This window comes from Oxyura jamaicensis, chromosome 6, assembly GCF_011077185.1.
Source record: "Oxyura jamaicensis isolate SHBP4307 breed ruddy duck chromosome 6, BPBGC_Ojam_1.0, whole genome shotgun sequence".
In the NCBI taxonomy this organism is placed as follows: domain Eukaryota; kingdom Metazoa; phylum Chordata; class Aves; order Anseriformes; family Anatidae; genus Oxyura; species Oxyura jamaicensis.
In genome coordinates, this window is record NC_048898.1 from 7,601,746 (window position 1) to 7,617,050 (window position 15,305).

General features: G+C 39.3%; 1 long non-coding RNA gene across 1 annotated transcript in view; it reads left to right on the forward strand.

Moving 5' to 3' along the window:
* LOC118169456 overlaps window positions 1–15,305 on the forward strand; it is a 151,656-nt gene that overhangs the window by 97,475 nt on the left and 38,876 nt on the right. The window contains exon 2 of the long non-coding RNA XR_004752115.1: window positions 3,290–3,360. This is a non-coding gene — a long non-coding RNA (uncharacterized LOC118169456). The remainder of the gene's footprint in view (window positions 1–3,289; window positions 3,361–15,305) is intronic.

Sequence of the window (15,305 nt, forward strand, 5' to 3'; positions counted from 1 at the left end):
AGCCTCATCCTTTTTTTTTTTTCTTCCTTTGTTGCCTTTATAGGAAGACAGGTAGACATTCCACTTCACAAACCCAATCTCTTATAATTTGTATTAAGCTAAATCAGAAAGGAAAAAAAAAATTAAAACCAATTCTTGTTTGATAAATGAATTCATTCCTTTTCCAGGGGAAGAGAGGAGAAACTGAACCGTAATTAAACAAGTTTTCCATCTTAATGTTTCAGGGGAAATTGATGCTGTTTACATAACATGGGAACTTTCCTACCTTTGTAAGGACACAGCTGCTGTGGCCCAAGAGATGCCCTCAGTGCATTTTTGTTTAATTGGGCAATGCATCTGTTTTGGGGCATGAAAGGTGTGACGGACAAACATCTGCTGTGAGCACGACTGTCTCTGCATTAGGAATGTGCCAATAGACTTGCCCTGCTTCAACAGCTGCTGGCATCCTCTGGAAACTTTTCAGTCATATTAGTGAATATTTAAAAATGTTTCAGCCTTGTATGTTCTATTTCCACTTATTTTCTTCTCTCAGCATCCTTTATTAGCACAGTCATTTACATGAAAATTGAGGTGCTACAGGGGTTTTTCATTGGGATTTGTTGTTGCAGACAACAAATATCACCTACCGCTACTATGCAGCTAAACCTTACAGTGGCCTGGCTCCAACATCTACTTCATCACTGCTGAAATGTGCAAATCCTTCCAACAGTTCACTTTTCTTCTCTTTGAATAAAGCTTTATTGGCATATGTGGTGACAGTTATAGATAAAGTAATCTAAGAGCTTCCATTATGAAGGTGATTTTCTTAAATTATTTTTCCAGTTTCAGTGAAGTGCTGGTTTCTAATGCCATTGCCGTGCCTGCCCTTGACTTCCATGGGGACTACGGGTGCAGGTGTACCTTCTGGGGGAAGAAGGAGCAGAGATGAAGGGATGCAGGGTTCCTCGTGGTGGGAAGCAAAGAGGTCCAAGTGAGCATGTTTCTCTCCTCTGTCACAATTGATTTTATTTGTATTTATCAGTTTTGTGCTCTTAGGAGAAATTCAGAATAGAAAACTCTCAGAAGGCGTATGTAGTAACAAAACATAACTACGGCAGTCAAAAAGTCAGAATTTTTCCAGTTTCCCATGTACTTCTTCTGTCTTCTGGTTGAGGGGCAGCACTACAATATCATCTTCAGTGAGGAAATAAGTGTTTTTTCTGCTCTTTTAAAGTCCTGCTACCAGTACCCATTTTTCTTCTGATTTGAAGGCTGGGACATTAAACTGAAGAATGAGTTTGGAATAACACAACTGAATACTTTAAATTAAGTTTGGCTCGGACAGTGGGAATTTGTTTTGTTTTGTGGCATGGTTTTGAATAGTTACTAATGGTGAGGACAACAAGGTGCAAAGCAATTTGAAAAATGGTGTGCCTTACCTGAAGAGAGCATTTAAAAGAAAGAAGCTAGCAGAGTACTGTGCTTCCTTCAACAAATCCAGCATTCAGAGCAATACTTTTCTATATGTGGGCTTACGTTTGGTGTGCTGTTTACGTTCACTTAAATCCCTACCTTGTAACATTACCGTTTACAGCAAGCTGGTCTTTCTCAAATTATATTTGCAGGCTTGCAGAGAGAGAGGGGGAGAGGCACAAATTCAGCAATCCCTACTGCCTCAACACGACGACTACAAAAATATGTGTTATTGATCCCTCCCTAATTACCTATATACAATAAATATTTTGTTTTTATAGCTAAACCTGGTAGATGGGCATAGGATATCTTTCTAAATAAAAGTGTTTGCTGAAGAAAATGGGTATAGTCCAATTCTAAAATATTTTCCTTCTGCACTAACATAAAGCCCAGGGTAATTGGCCACAGAGCAACAAGGTGGTTTATGAAATGCACGCTCTCATGTAAATAGATAGCCCGCAGGTCCTGAGTGGAGTTGTCTTCCCCTTGGAGATTCCGAGCTCACTCACATCTGCTCCCTGATCACTTCTCTTGATGGCAGAAAACAGGCTGCGGCCGGCTGCTGTACTGTCCTAACGTTGTGCCAAATGAAAGCTGCTTCCCTCTTTTTGTTATTGCCTGTAGGATGTTTGGTGGTGTAAATCAAACGTTCCTGTTTCATAGGTAAAATTCCCTAGGAAGTGTAAGACACAAACTGCTTCCTATACAGAACAAATTAATTCTCTAGAATTAATTTACATTGTGGTAGGGAATCCTTCTTTGGCAGGCATTTCTAAGTTTTGCCATGAACAGAAGCCTTCCTTCAGCATGAACTTGTGCTTTCTGTCAGAGCTGAACTACGAGTCTCTTGGTTGAGAAGCTGCATTATGCATTAAAATAAGAGGTAGAAAGGATGAGGGAAGTCCTGGCTATTTCTGGCACAAGGGCAAAAAGATAATTACCTGTATACTTGTTTCAAATTCTGGAAAATGCTGATATGGTAAAGTGATGTTATATGCTATGAATACTAATGATCACAAATGCTTTGCTGCTTTTTTTATTTTTTTGCGTAGGCTATAAACTCTTGGTAATACTTGCATCATCTTTTCCAAAATATTCAGTTTACACACCAAATGTATTCCTTTTTATTATTAAAATGTCATTAGGGATATCATCCTAGGACTACAACAGATTTTCTACTATGGAAGTGAATCTAGCATAATGGCTTTTGGTCAGCTTGCTTGGAGTTGTAGAAAATGAAGATGAAATATCTCTAACCTTTCATAGATTTTTTCCATTTGTTAGACTGGATTTTTAATCCCTGAATACAGGATTATTTACTCAAATAAAACAGGAAACCCTCCTATATTTTTGCTGAATAATAAAACCGTTGCCTTTACTGCCTTTCTGTGTGCTCACACTTCCTCTTTGAAAAATAACAGACAAAATTTTTTAAATCAAGCCTAGATATTAACAAAATAACAGATCTGTCTCTTTTGGAACATTCGCTTGGAGCCATTGTTCCAAAAGGCTGTTGCTTGCTCTTCCACTGATCTGTATATTTCTGAAAATAACTTCAATTAGCAACAAAATCTGCAATTGTGAGAAAATATTGGTTGACTTTGGTTTGGTAGGTTAAAATGCTGTGCAGTCATGCAAAAGGAATCCTTAATCTGTCCTCTCTGCTCTGTGATTATATCAGCGAGCAATTTCCAGTCACATGAAAAAAGGGGGGGTCAGCAGGTTACCCACCTGTATATGCTAAAAAGGAAACAGAACTGGAAAAGTGGGAGAATTTATAAAGAAACACGTTTTCTCTGATTTGAGAAACCTACTTTTTTTCTATTTTTCTTGTTAGTTCTGCCTTCAGAGGATGGAACTGCCAGTACAATATATGTATGCACCCAGAAATCTCAAAATCAGCGAAAGGTAAAGTTTGTGACTTTTTTTTTGTGTTCACTGGTTCTACCTAAATATATTTGAAGTAGGCACAGACAAACTTTTTCAGCTGTTGACTCTGCAAACTCTTCAGGACAAATATTTACCATTCAGCTTTTCTTTCTTCATTTTTCATGTGAACATAAAAATCTCACCAGAGTTTTGACAAATATGGAATTTCCTTAGCAGTTTTTGCTCCTAGCGACGTCGTTTTTGGCCCCGTGTTTTTATAACTCTCCTAAAATGAAAGAGACACCCACTTCATAGAAAATAGTCGTAATTTTTGTGCACATTTGATTTGATTGTGATTTGAACTGCCAATTATCAGGCTATCTACCTCTGTTACACTGTCTGCTACAAGGCAAACTACCGAAGCTACACCGAAGCTACAAGGGAAGCCAAAAAGAAAACCCAGTCTTCTTAAACATTTTTACCACTTTAAGGAGTGTGCAAGTGTGATATAGTGCAGGCACAATTAACATAAGCCATAGCAGTGGCTGTGAAGCGTTCAAGGTGAGTCACAGGAATAACACAAAATGCGGTTTAACTGTTACTGCTACAAATGCATTTATGAACAAATAAACCTAAGTTATCCTAATTAAATAAGTCTACAGTATTAGAGAGAAGGGACATTTGAAATAGTGACAGAGCACTGCTGAATTTTTGAATCATTGGGAGAGTCAGGGATAGCCTCTGTGGGAGGGGGAAAGCTGGCTGGGGTTAGAGAGGACTGGGGAGATACCAGGATGGCAGGGAGGGGAGATGAGCTGCGACGGCAGCATGGAAATGGTGGAGAAACTTTCAAGAAGCCAAATGGAGAATTGGATGTTGTAGAAACACCTGTCTGTGTCATGGTGGTGTGCCAGACACTGCCAAGTGCCTCCCTTAGCTGTGGGGTAAGAACAACAAAATATTAGGTTTAAGAAGGACATGCAAGGACTCTCTGGGATATCTCTGTTATTACAGAGTTAAGTAGTTGGGGCTGTGGGGTATCACTGTTGGGGAACAGAGAAATGATTGAAAGACATAGGGAGGAACCCCTTGTATTAAGGCTCTCAAATTCAAAATGGCTTTGGAAAAATATCAACTACTCTTAAGGATTTAAATACTAGCAGTGTCCTCAAGTTACAGGTATAAAAGCCATCTGGAATTTATTTTAGGAACGGAAAAAGCCTTCAAGGCAAAGGGCTGTGTGTTTGAAAGGGTTATGAAATCACTGAAATAGAAATCAGGATTTAAGAGTTGTGGTAATGCAGAAGAACCTGACCAGGAAATTAGGCTGTATCAGAGCAAGTCAGGATAAAGTGGTAATTACTTCATCATGTTGATTTCGGTACCACTGTGGCAAAACAGCAGCCAGAAGCTTGTCAGTGAAAAAGAGGAGGGGGCTGCAGATGTTAGTCATGGCCCCGGATTAAAACGTTGCCAGTTTTCCATGAGGGAGAATTTGTCACTGAAGCCAGCAATGAAGCCAGGAGAGCTGATGAGGTGGAGACACATCCAGGGCAGAAGTGAACCTGGGACAATTCAGCAGTGTGAAGGCAGGGTTGCCCAGGGAATTACATCAGTAACACAGTCCTGCAAACTCTGAAGTTGGCATACGAGCTCAGATGTGTCTGGGTTACAGCACGTCTGCTGCTGCATCTCAGGAGGCTGGGTGTACGTTTGTAGCCTGCTCTAATTTGAAGTAAGAGCTGTTGCCTCAAAGCACAGTGAAGTCTCAACCCTCAGTGCTGAAGGATGCTGGAATAGCTTTCCTGCTGGAGCTGTGGGAACAAAACCCAAAACAGTAAGCTTGCTGCTACATAGTTCAGTCAGCCTAAAAGGCATGTATGATACAATTGCCTAATGCAACAGGGAGCTCAGCTCAGTCAGGTCTTGCAGGACTATTTTTCTGTTGTAGCTGATAGTGCTATTCAGTGCAGGTGTGAAATGTGACTGCTCTTACTTTGTTATTCACTGTTTTACATGCTTTGACCTATGTTTCTTGACCCTTGATCCTATCCTGTCTAAAATTAAATCTCTGCCCAGAAAAAACACCATGAAGCAGCACTTCAGAGCTGTGTGACAACCAATGAGCCTTATCAGGGCAATGAATTAAAGCTGGAGCAGAGCTTGTTAGCCAGAGACTGGCAATCAGAGATAAAACATAAAGTCACTTTCAGGAAACTTCCCATGCTTCTGGCAAGACACCTATAGGTTATAAAGTCATTCCAGTTTCTCACAATTTTTGCGCACAAGGTGAAAGAAGGGAACTGGAAGAATTTCTCATATGCCTCCCTGAGAACAAGCACAGTTAACGCTGTAGCAGCCATTTGCAAAGACATAAAAATGCACTGCTGTTTAAAATGTTTATTGAGTAGGAGAAAACAAAACCATACAATTTGTCTTACTACCTTAACAGAACAGTGGGTTAAATTGAATACAGGTCTCTATACCTGTATATTTGTCTGAATATATCCCATCTCTGTGTACCACTTGTGGTGTGAGGGAAACCTCACAGTGTTTGCCTTATTTTGGATAAACCATTAGTGTTGAGCAGGTTAGGAAGAAACTGCACGTGTACCGTAGGCCAGCCAGTGTGTGAGATTCAGGGTGAGACAGAGGTTTTTCAAACAATACCTCCAGCAGTTTTTCTTTCTCAGAAAGGAGCCCAGGTAAGCATTGGCATCTATTTAATTATTCATTTGTTTTAAGAACTGCTGAAATTGCTTGTTTGTTTGTTTGTTTTTGCATATACATCTCTGCTAAAGATGCTTTGTCTCAGCAATGGACATGGACCCATGCTGGGATTAGAAACTTCTGCTTAAATTCTTGTACTCAGAAATAGGACCACAACAGCATGGTGTAGATGGCTAAGCTAGGGTTTTTTTTGCATTGACTTGGGAACCAGAGGGATTAGTCCTGTTAATAAAGCTATGAGCTCTCTTTACATCGATCTTGCTTCTAAGCAGAGGTTTGCCCAGCACACATCAGCTGCTGGCTAAGAATTGCCTACCTTCCCCTTTTAGGCATATTTGGGTCTGCCAGCCTCTCCAAAGCAGGTTCAGGTGAGCTGGGTCTCCACCAAAGAACAAATTCTGTAGCTCTTTTTGTAATGAAAGCTTTTGTACAGCAAGAGCTTCATCAGAGATAAATACTAATTAAACCTAATCATGAAGTGCTATAAATCAGTTAATAAATGACCAGCTGAGTACTGTCTAGGTACTCATTTCATTATACAACCCTGTTGATCTCTTGGAAGAGTTGCACCTTTGTGGGAGATCAAATGCTCAGGGTTAAACCATTTGTTATCATCTGAGAACTGTTGAGCAGCAGTACTGTTTTGTAGTGGCATTAAGTGGCTGCCCTGGCCAGTGAGTGCCACAGGAGTATAAATCTACCCAAAGGATGTTTTAAACAGAAGGGACAACTGTGGGGAAATGAATTATTCACAGACTATTCAATTACCTGTCTGTAAATCTCTCGAGTTGACTGTTGCTTTCATCCTTACCTGCTGAGGTCCATGGGACTGATAAGTGTATGTTATATTGCACCATTTGTTTCAGAAAAGGAGAAGCAAAATGGATGGAATAGAAAAATAGCATAAAAATCCTTTAGAAAATCCTTTTTCTACATACCAGAGGAGAGCTCAGGGCTAATGAGTCTTGATCCAGATCAGCAGGGTGTCAGAATAGCAAGACAATATATTGTGTTCTGAATGAGAAAAAGTGTTGTCTGAGACAAATTAGAATTCTACACCAGGTCACTACATTTTAAACCTTTTAATTTACATTTGTAAAGTGATCCAGCCAGAGAGACATTTAACAGCAAAAAAAAAAAAAACAACCTTCAGAACCCAAACTTCCTGTTAGCTGCTTAATAGACTTTTTCTCTTCACCCCTGAGGAACCTGAAATAAATAAAAGATGGGAAAAATCAATATGCAAACTCTTGGGGAAATTTACTGGCTGAGAGTGTGGGCAGAACTAATTTAGATAAGGCTAAAGTTTCTGGAGTAATCTGATGTTTCAAAATACCTCCTTTGTAAATGCTGGACCTTATGAGTACTCTACAGCTGAAGAAGGTTTACCGGAAAAGTTTGCTTCATTTCTGGTAGTTTATCACTTAAGTAAAAACATAGATATTATTTGTATTATTCAAGTGGGTTTTCTTTTTTATTTTATTTTTATAATTTTCCACTGAAATGTTATAATTCTGGCAGGGCCTTTCTTGTCTGTACTTCTCACTGTTTTCTGTCTCTCTTGTCTCTTTCTTGATACCCAAGAGTACTTTGTATATTGCTTTTATAGGCTTTTTTGAAGTTTGTTAAGTTCTTTGCCCTGGTGTTTCTCAATAAACTGCTCAGTGAATGTAGCACCCTGAGAACTAAGAGTAGAGTGCAGTGCCAGCGTCTAATAGCTTACAGAACATACCAATTGCTTTCTGTCCTCAGGTGGAGCTCTCAGAAGAGTGGGATGTGTTTTTCTAGGTGCTAACCAAAAATACAAAGAGGATCTGATCTCCTCTGGACTCCTGAGAAGCCCGAGACACCAAGATACTCCACCTGCCCTGTGCCAATTGTTAGGCTAGATGACCTTCCTGAAGTGAGATGAGTCTTTTGGCTGCCTTTCCATTGAGAGGTTATTTGTGATCAGGGAGGAGAATGCATATTTATTGCTACATTTTCAGTTTTATGGGAGCTGAGTAGTGAGTGTCTTTTTGAGCCAGGCATTTCAGGAGAGGTTCACTGACCAACTTAAATGTACTCCCTTACAAGGATGTCTTCTGTTTGAAGCATGTAAGTTTAGGCATGGCTCAACTTCAGCCAAAGGAAGGCTTGGTAAAGCTTTCATTAAGTGACCTACACATGGTATCTTCTAGAACCACATCCTGTTAAACTTTCCTTTAAATGAGAGAGACACAGAATCCCTTGTACCAGTCAGAATGTGAACTTCTGCTGTACAAAGTCCCCAGATTGTCATGGCAATCATTGACAAACATCTGTTAAAAATAGATTCCAGCCATCCTCCCAAGTCTTTCAACTCACACAGAATAAAGAAACCGTTCTCGTGGAGCTGATGAAGGAATGTGTACGAGTGCAAGCTGATGGCTTGAAGTTGTCAGTAACACCAAGGCCACTCCTTTTCCTTCTGCTTCTTGGAGAGGTCAAGGAGTTAACCCACACAGAAGATATCCTAAATGCGGCTGGTTTTCATGAAGCAATTGTATCTGACAATCTGCTTGTTAATTTTGTTGTTGTTGTTTTGAATCATCAACTACAACAAAAATCAATCCTGATTCCATAGAAATCCTTACAACTTACAAGATTCATTACAGACTCAGAATATCAGGCTTTCGGTTTCCTATCCGTAAAGATACTCAGTTTTGCAAAGAAGCTAAGAAAGATAATGCAAAATAATTGTTCTTGGTAGGATGTGGCCAGTAGACCAGGATCTCTAGGACCTTTTACTATATATGTGTATGACTGAATGTGCAAACTTTATGAAACTTTCAATGTTTATAACTGAAAGAAGTACAGATGAGTAATGTTTAATTTAATTGGTTCATTTTGCCATGCCATGCTGACCCTGCTAACACTGATCTTAAATGACTAGGGTAGCAGAAATCTTACATTTTCTTGCATCCTCTGCCTCTTCATTATAGAGAAATTTTAGACAATACCATTACTTTTGCTTCAAGACCTCTTTGTTATTTTATTGTTATTTTTAATGGATTCAGATAGATAAGCAGAACAGTCATAAAATTACCTCCTCCAACATCCTGATTACATTCTTGGTTATCTATTTTGTCCTGGGTTTCCATCCATGAATTTTCTTTTTCTTCCCTTACAGTGCCAGGAGGGCCATGAATGTAGCTGCATGATTTGAGGGGAGAGACAGCTTCTTGTTTCAAAGATGGCATGAATCTGCAGGCAGAATAGGTCCAGATGAGCACAGGTAGATTTCCATCTGTGCAATTCCCCACATTGTCTTTTCCAGGATGATGATGGCTTTAAGTTCAGTGGCAGCTCTACAGATGTCCTGCCCATAGGAACAGTTTCAGCAAAGTATTGAAATGTTTTACCAGACATATCCCTAGGTGACATGGCTTGCATTTTAGGCTCCTTTTGGCATAGCTAAAATCATGACTATTTTGCAGTGTTGTCTACTTATTTCTTTGGATAATAATGGATACTGGAGGGAGGGTGTTTTTCGAGTTAACATGTCAACCACATGTGGGAAAACATGAATCTTATCAATGCTTATCAATACTGTCATCAAATCCCTCAAAATTCAAGGCTGGGGTGATATGTATCATTTCATACCACAGAATAGTAGTACTTTATCAGAACAGAAGAGGAGCTTGGCATCTGTTTCCTTCACACACTGGCAATAAAAAAAAAAAAAAATCACTGCTTTCTTTTTTTTTCACAGTCTTTGAAACAAAAATTTTCTCCCAGATGCTTTGTTTAGAAGCCAACTCAACTGGAAAAAGCTTGTGTGTGGAATACATGACTCAGCATCCCACTGTGGTCTGGCTTCTTCATGTTACAGACTTGTTTACTGCCAAATGCTGTGGAAATTCTTGATTAGAAGATAAGGATCTTTACTCCCAAATAATTCTAAAAATATGATTCAATGTTTTCCTTCAGTTCCAGTCTTAGGAATTTCTGTAGTGTTTATTTTGACTCCTGTAACTCTCCCAAGTGATGGGAGACACTCCACCAAGAAACGTGTTACCCTCCAAAAGCACCACCGAATGACAGGCATTTGAATGAATTTGGTCCTCACGTGGGGTCATCAGTTTCCCCTCTAGACACTGGGCACTGACAAGATGTGTGGCTGCTGGTAGGGATTACGAAGAGCATGCCAATCCACTGCTTTCTTTATAGCTGGAAGTTTATAGTTCCTCTGTTTCATAGCTGTTATCCCCTAATGATTCCTTGAGCTGTGGTGTTGGTGCTGGTTGCTGTATTGGGCATAGAGCAGGAGAACCAGGGGGGCATTTTTATGTTAGAGCCCAGAGCAGCCAAATACCAGCAACTTTGTAGATTTCTCCTAATCCTGACATCTCTGGGCTTCAGTTCCCCTCGTGAAATTCCACTTTTAATAGTTGCTTTCCATCACGGGGTGCTGGCAAAGTAAGTTCTAACATCAAAGAATGTGAATAGCTGAATTTGCATGGACAGCGCTATTCATCTTGTTGCACTGTTTATTTGCCTTTCCTAGCTCCAATGCTGAGGCAGTGTCTTCATATTTCTGGACTTGTATTTTCTTCATGTTTTCTGAACTTGTATTGCACAGAGGAACACAATTCTGAAGTATCACTTAAGTCATACTTAGGTGCGTAACCATCACTCACTTTTCTGCTAAGTCTTTAAAAAGTGTATGGGAAACACATTCCATTTTAGACATTTAACTCCAAAATGTTCCCTTGTCTTTTCCACCTTACCTCTGCGTTTCCTTCCATATGCAGACTCACGGTTCCCTCTTTCAAGATCAAAAGGAAATCCTTGATTTCTCATTTCTCGATGTATTCAACTTTCACTAAAGTATTTCCAGACTGATGCAAAGGCAGAATTTTTACACTGGCATTTAGTAAGAATGGCAATGTTTTTATAACTTTATTAATATTATGTCAATCATTAATTTCTGTGTTCTAAGGCACTATGAAACTGTTGTTTCCTTTGCTTGAAATGATAATTACTAACTTCATAATACTTCATTTTCAAAATCAGTGATTTCCTGTTGTTAGACTCATTTTTACCATCAGTGGCTGGTCAGTTCAATCAATTGCTCCCTGTAGGTTTATTATTCTGCATTTCTGTGTATTTGTAAGGGAGGAAAAAAACAACACATGAAATAATTGATCAGAAATCCTAGGAGGCTAAAAAAAATCTACATTTTTCTTACGCATTTTTAAAAGAAATAATAACCCCCCCCCCTCCCCTCCCCCCCGGAAAATATAGCCTCTTCTCCCCTCAAACTCAATACAATGTATTTAATGAGGAACTTAATGCCCAATAATTTAAACACAATGAAAACAAAAATTAGATTCATATAAACAGTGCATCTTGATTAACCTGTGGGGAAGTAATTTGAAATAACCTTATCATAAAAATCATTGAGACGTTTTTTGCTTTACCTCAGAAGGTACATATTTTAAGTTATACTGTGGCCTGCGTTTTTATCCACATCACTTAACATTAAAACAGAAAATAAATGAGCAAGGTAATATCCTATTTAAACATTCCTAACTGGTATGTGTGTGCTTTCAGAGAGCATGTATATGTGTGCTTTCAGAGTTGTTCTATTTGTAAGGAGATGCTTATTTTTTCTAATCTAAATCTTACCCCAAAGCAGCAAGTTTTGGAAATATGTTGCTGATGTTGTCTTACTTACGTGCATTGCCATAGTCCAGAAAGAAAAAAATTGCCAGAGGGTATTTGCTTGTTCTTCGTTATTGTCCATGACCAGATGAAAAGTAGGGTGACTATTTTCTCATACTTGAAATTTAAAAGTTTCAAGAAAAGGCTAGGAATCTATAATGTATTTTCTGGTCATCTCCATGTGTTCTGAAGGAAGGATATCAACTAAATCAGAAGAAACTGGATTGTCTTTTCCCCCCATTTTTGAAATCAACGTGGTAGCCCATACATCGTTTTAAAGAATAGCTGAAATAATGATTTTATATATTTTTTATATATATATATTGAGAAACAGTATTGAAACAACTCGTCTCAAGGAGAATTTCATATTTCTGAAAATGAAAAACTAAGGACTGAGAAATATCTTATTTGTTCCCTTTAATGTCAAAACAAACTATAAAAAGAATTCAAAAAATTATAACATATTCAATGTTTGATCCATTCTGCTCTCAGCCTTAGAAAGGAATGATTAAAAATTCACTCTGAAGTTAGCATTGCATGTATCCTGTAGATACAAGCCTGGTTGACAGAGGGTTCAGATTTGTAGACATCGTTGTATGTGTAAGAATAAATAAACAAGAAGGCGAAGAACAGATGAGAAAATGCAAACCAGTTTGTTGTGTTTTGCTGACAGACTCTAACTAATGACATGTAATGTATCAAACCTGATGCAAATTTATCATGGAGAGGTGGTTTTAAATATTTAATATGATGGTATGGGGCAGTTTTCCTCATGAGGGATTAGCACAGATAAACTAGTTTACTTTGTACAACTTCTTTAGATATGCTACTGCTGACTTTATTGCTTCAGATACTCATAAAATGAAAACCTAGAGATAAACCACGCGGTCTGGTAGCAGGGAACCTAGCTAGCGGTATGTTCTTGCACTTTTACGTCCTACCAGCAATAGTCCTTGTAAAAATTGAAATGACCAGGTCAGTCTTCTTTTAGCAGAAAACTGGGACCAAGGCTTGGTCATTTCTGAAGGCATATCATCGGGGAAGGAATTTAAGGTCAGACACAGAACCCCTGCCCTCTGTGAGTGCACTCACTGTTACGTGAGGCTGGTCTGATTGCAATGCAGTGCTGAGGAACCTGTGCAGTTCAGGGAACTGATTCAAAGCTGGTTGTGAGGACTTTAAATTCTTAATAATTGGATAAATGCCATAATTAGCAGGCTTAGCAGAAGAAAAGCAGTACAGTCTTGAGAATGCTTTCAAGTAGCCCGTTTATTTATTGCTCTTAAAAGACATCATTGAGCTCCTTCGTAAAGTAAGGAAGTGGCCTAGATACCCCATCAGAATCTTAATATTACTCTATTACCAGACAGGTTTTAACCATAGTATTTCCACTCTCTCTTCCTTCCTGTGATTTTCCTTCTCCATAGCTATAAGGATTAGTTGAAAGGGCAGGGGTTGCTTGTTCAGATGAGTATGATGTAAAGTCAACGTCAGTTGAAACCCAGTGAAAAATGACTCAGGGTTGAGTCAACAGAGAATTGCTGGTCCCATCTGGTGACGACACAAAGCTGGCACTTATTCCTGAAGTGAAGGCTTAGCTGTACTTGATTTTATTTGGGATGTTCCTTTCATAATTGCTACAGAAGTGGAAGGATAGAAATGAGACTATCTTACCCTCCTTGCTGTTCCCTAAATTTCAGCCGCTTTTCTTCAACACTTCTTTTCTGTTCTGCCTGTCCCCAGGTTCAGACTTGAGTGTATTTAAGAAGCATGGGAGGAATTCCTCCTCTCTTAAGGTGAGAACTGGACCACTGCAGTAGTCCAGAGCGCAGGTGGGAAACTGCCCTATGGGAATTGACCCTGGCAAATGCTTCACAGCATTATTTGTTAGGAACTTAGTGAGATAGTAGCCCCATGTTGTTTAATTTCCCTCGTTTAGCAGGATGATGTGCTTGACTCTTATGGATAGCAGAAATTAAGATGCAAGAACGGTTTGTGGCCTCTACAGAAATGCTTTGTGGCCTCTACAGAAATGCTGATGCTCTTCACGTGGTGCTGTGCATGGGGAAATGGAGAGCTGGAGGATGCTTTTGTTAGAAGTTCGGCTGAGCAGTGCTTCGTGAAGGGGAACAAACAGCAAAAACAAATCCTGTACACACCTGGGCTTTATGCTTTGTTTTTCTGGATCTAGTGTCCGAGCTTTCTGTGATTTGTTTGAGAATTGGAAAAGCTGAGTCAGCTCTGAGGAGCCCTGTCCCTGGATAAAAATATTGGAAGACTAAGCAAGGAAAAACCCCACACTCATAAAATTCAATAGATGCTAAAGCAGAAATATTTCTGATACACAGGGTGCTAGTTTTGTTGCCACAATAGTTTGGCATCTGCTCTAATTACTGTTGTTCCATGTTGTGGTTTCAGCTTTCTGGAACAGAAGCTCTAGGGAGAAAATGCCAAGACAGAAGAAGTTTCAGCATATAAAGGATAGATGAACAGACTGGAGAGGGGGGAGAGGGGAGGGACAGGTTTATTTAACATATGCTCACAAAACTAATATGGCATGTGAAATCCATATTTCAGTAGCTGTCCTGAAGCCTCCAGTTGACATCAAGAACTTACTAAGACCTAATTTTTATCTAAACAAGCAGTAAAGATCAGCAGCTGTGATTCCTTTAGCAGTTCATGCTGCCACAGTACTTCACTGCATTATTAATACTGGGCAGAACTCCAAATCCCTAACCATTGTTTTCCTGACACATGAAACATTTGGTGTCAAGTCTAGAACATCTTTCAATTTTTTTTTTTGTTGTTTTAATCTAATATTTAGACAAGTAGGGAAGGAGAGAGGGAAAGGCTGTTAAAGGGTGCCCATGCTCATGCAGTGCTTTCATTAGTTTTGTAGATAGAACTGGTAGTGTGGCTGGGGATTCTTAAGTCCTTGTAGAAATCAAATCAAAAGAGGTAACTTTCTGCTTCCTTGTTTACTTTCTCTGCCTTTATATTGTTTGGCTTCTGAACACGTCCCTGAGGATCAAGGGATGTCCCTGAAGACCCATTCTTAAACATTAGGCTAAAATACTTCCAGAAGCAGATGTCTTCAGTGCTACTGGTAGAACTAGGGTTAAAATGAAATATCTCTGCCATGCTCAACACATAGGAGATGTCATTTGTTTTTGTGCTATCACATTAAAAATACCCAGCTTCTTTAAAGAGTGACGCTGTTTGGCTCCTGGTGTCATCCCCACAGCTTTTGATTTTGGCACATTTCTGATGTTCTCTGGCTAACTGCCTTCACACAGCACTTTGGCACGTTCTTGGTTTTCTTTTCTTCCTGATAAATCTTATCAGTCCCCTTTTTCTGGTTGCTTGGAACATTTTGAGGCTGCACAATGTAGTCTTTATGATACCTCTGCATGCATGCCCCAACAACCGTGCTCTTGAGTTATATTTATCATTAATTTGGCCTTTTAGTTCTTCCCTACTGGTCAGCTTTCACATAAAGTATCTGTCTTTACTGTACATGTCTTTGAAGTGAATGCACCAAGCTGATGCAAGTACTGTACACTGTC